This window comes from Echinops telfairi, unplaced genomic scaffold, assembly GCF_000313985.2.
Source record: "Echinops telfairi isolate 266 unplaced genomic scaffold, ASM31398v2 ScPeMD7_443;HRSCAF=831, whole genome shotgun sequence".
Lineage (NCBI taxonomy): Eukaryota > Metazoa > Chordata > Mammalia > Afrosoricida > Tenrecidae > Echinops > Echinops telfairi.
Window position 1 is genome coordinate 341,710 of NW_022104341.1, and position 3,557 is coordinate 345,266.

General features: G+C 45.5%; 1 protein-coding gene across 1 annotated transcript in view; it reads left to right on the plus strand.

Annotated features, from left to right (window-relative positions):
* The first annotated feature begins 3,401 nt into the window (after positions 1-3,401).
* The window catches only part of DENND2C (DENN domain containing 2C), a 101,364-nt gene continuing 101,208 nt past the window's right edge, over positions 3,402-3,557 (plus strand). Inside the window, exon 1 of the mRNA XM_004699156.2 lies at positions 3,402-3,474. The gene's annotated coding sequence lies outside the window, so the exon portion shown is untranslated. The remainder of the gene's footprint in view (positions 3,475-3,557) is intronic.

Here is a 3,557-nt window from a genome sequence, read left to right on the forward strand (position 1 = left end):
TCCTCCTGTCCCACTATCATGCTCAGTCCCCACCAGGGTTTCAGCAGTTCCTCTTTGTTACATTACCCTTGATCATGCCCTACCAGGCCTCCCATACCCACCTCATCACCAATTTGGATTACTTGTTGTTCCCTTGTCCCTCTCCCATGTCCCCATGGAACTATCGGTCCCGTTGTTTTCTCCTACAGATTGTTCATCCAGTCTATCTTATTTAGACAGACCTGCGAAGATAATAACATGCACTAAAACAAAACAGAAAAAAACCCAAGCAACAATGTACAACAAAACAGCAACAACAACAAACCACTGACAAAGAACAAATTAAAACACAACAAGAAAGGAAAGCTTACATCTCCCACAATCGACTTTACACTGCTTCGCTGTCTGATAGCAAGGCTGTTCACATCCCTTGACTATGGACAGAGGGAATTCACCAGAGACTTAATCCACATGAGGATCCTTCTAATGGGTTTTTGGCTGTCATCTACAGCCTTCTGTAAACTGTGTGTCCTCACTTAGATGGCTGTTTGTTTGAGGATGAGCATTTAAGACCCAGGCACCATTCTTTCTGATAGTCGGGCATCCTGTGATTTCCTTACCACACTTTGCTATCCCATATCTTCCGTGATCTCTTCCTGAGGCAAGCATCAGGGGGGTCATGTCATAAGAACGGATTTTTCGTAGATCGAGGGTAGAATTAAGGGGCAGACTAAAATCCATTAATGTATCTGTGCTTTATATATGTCTTTGGTTCATTTTAGAGACATCACTATGATTTTATGATAGAGAACATTGTAAATAATTCCCCTGGCGCATAAGGTAATTCTATAGATAATAATTTAGCCAATGGTATAGAATTTAAAACACCGTTGAGAAGAGGAAATTATACAAGTACAGGCAAGCTTCAGACTGCAATACATGAATTGTTGACGTATACAGATTAAACTCTTAAATGACTGGGCACTATTTACACAAACAATGGGGGTTGGTGATAGGGCAAAACTTTGAATAACACTCATCCACAAGACAGAATCATGCCTAGAAGATATTAACACTCGTCATAAGACAGCAAGGAGGGCATTAAAATAGTAAATATGCGGTAGTCTATACTAGTACATTTTAAGTGATGTTCCTTACCAAAATAACATGGCAGCCCCATGGGTTAAGAATACAACTGATTCATAGGGTTTTCTTGCCTCTAATCTTTGTGGAAGCAGTTCACCAAGCTTTCTTCCACAGAGCTGCTTGGTAGGTTCAAATCTCCACTTGTGCCACCGAGATTCCTGAGATAAGATGACACACACATCACTTCTTGGAAGCATCTGTTACTTAAGCTGAGGTGAAACACCAAATAGCCAAATTATACTTTAGCACGTATACCCGTGTTGCCATCTAGTGGTTAGACTGATACTTCATTCCGCTTATTTAATAAGCAATTGTTGATCAAATATCTAGAGATCAGAAACTATTCAAGACATCAAAGAGGAAGAATAACATTTTATTCTTGCCTTCCACTTGTTCATACCATGAGGTTATGGCGATTGGATACAAATGTGGAAAAGAGCATTTGTGAAACAGCTCAGAAAGCAAGGCTATTATAAATAGTGGAGGGGTCGGGTGGGGTGGAAATTCCTGCATGTTTTCACAGGCTCTACCTTTAAGCATAGGTGTGACTCTATTGATGTGTTTGTACTAGCTCTGGTGGAAGAATCCTCTCACTGGCTTAGGAACTTGCAATTTTGTTTGCTGAGTAATTTGTAATTCCCTTAGAGAACCTGATCTGGTTTTCCCTGGTCGTCTTGTCATCAAAATAATATATATTGTTAAATTAAACATCCACGTCTCAGACTTAAAAAAATCTATCTATCTATCTATCTATCTATCTATCTATCTATCTATCTATCTATCTATCTATCTATCTATCTATCTATCTATCTATCTATCTACCTATCTATCTATCTATCATCTTACCCATGAGAGGGCAGTAGAATACACGCATGTGAGCTCATTTATTACCTCCAGCGATGTGGCTTTATATTAAAGAACTCCAACTCACTGCCATCAAGTCATCCCACTCGTAGGGACCGTACAAGACAGGGGAGAACAGACCCTTTGGGTTTCCGAGACTTTAGATTTTTATGGGTTTCATACTGAGTATTTTTTTTATTCAATCTGCTTAGTGTTGCTATTCTTCCTGAATGCAAAGTTTCCAAAGGGGGGAGGGGGAGCTTAAATCCACATTACTTGATCTAAAATGTCCTTTAAAAAACTACCTTGGGAATTTAAGGGGAAAAATTATTCATTAAAGGTCTATTGAGTGTGGAGGAGTTCATAAAGATTAATACTCAAGCTTACTGCAAGCAATATTCACCTTTATTGCTTCATGAGGACACGATTTTTTAAAACTGTGCCTCCCCCACCCCCGACATACACAATTTCTGTTTCATTGTCCGCTGGTCATGGTTTCCAGAACGGTTGGGTTAAGCAGCTCTTGTTCTTTTGGTCAAGTTAACGTCTGACAGCCAACTGGGTTGTGTAATCAAACGCTTTTTTCTGCCAGTCGTCTATTTGATCCTTATGTGAACAGATGTGAGAAGAGTTTGGCCACCAGACTCAGGAAGCTAGGAGGTGGGGTGGGGTGAGGTGGATAGGATAGGGTGGGGCAGGGCGGGGCCGGGGTAGTTAGCAAGTGGCTGGGAAACAGGCTCAACTCATCTTGAACGCAGCAGTCTTAGTGAAACTGGGCTACTGCTTTGCAGTGGGCATCCGGCCATGCACATACTTTAGCATGAGCGTGTCGCCTATGCGTGCGTGTCACAACAGGGTGTGGGGGCGACCTTAGCCACTGGGAGTATCAAAGGCGCCTCTGCGCTGGGATTTCAAGCCTCGGGTGTTCAAAGTGTTATTTCCATCTCTCTGCATTCCAAGTTAACACCGTACTGAAATTGCCCAGGAAACATTTGCTCCCTGAGCTCAGCTAGACCTATTGTTTCACTGGAAACGTGAGGCCGACTCAATCCTTGGCTGCCAGCAATTTTATGGTTTCCTTGAGTGAGGTGCCACTAGGGTGCCTTGACTAAACTAGCCTTTTCCTGGCGGGGTTGCCAAGTTTGAACCATGTCCTATAAAGTTCGGGCCCGCGACCTGCAGCCAGGGTGATAGGAGGCACAGCGGGGACAAAAGGGACTTTGCCCGCCACTTACCAGCTGGGGCACCAAGGTCCGGACCAGGGTTCTAGAGCTTTGCAGACCCGGGCTGCTGTAGGCGGCGGGGGCGGGTCCAAGTGTGAGGGGTGGGAACAGGAGCCAATAAGAAGCGAGCTTTGCTGGCATGGGCGGAGCCTGCGGTCGGGGCCTGCGAGGGCGGGATGGAGCCGACCCCGAGTGCCGCCGGGCTGACAGACCGGGCGCCCCGGCCGAGGAGAGCGAGAAGGCAGCCCTCCCGCAGCCGAGGCGGCGTCGAGGCCCCGGGCAGGTAGGAGCGCCCGGCCCGCGCTGGGTCTGAGGCCACTTGGGACAGTCGGTGTCGCCCGCTGGGCATCGAGAGCAGGGCTCCCC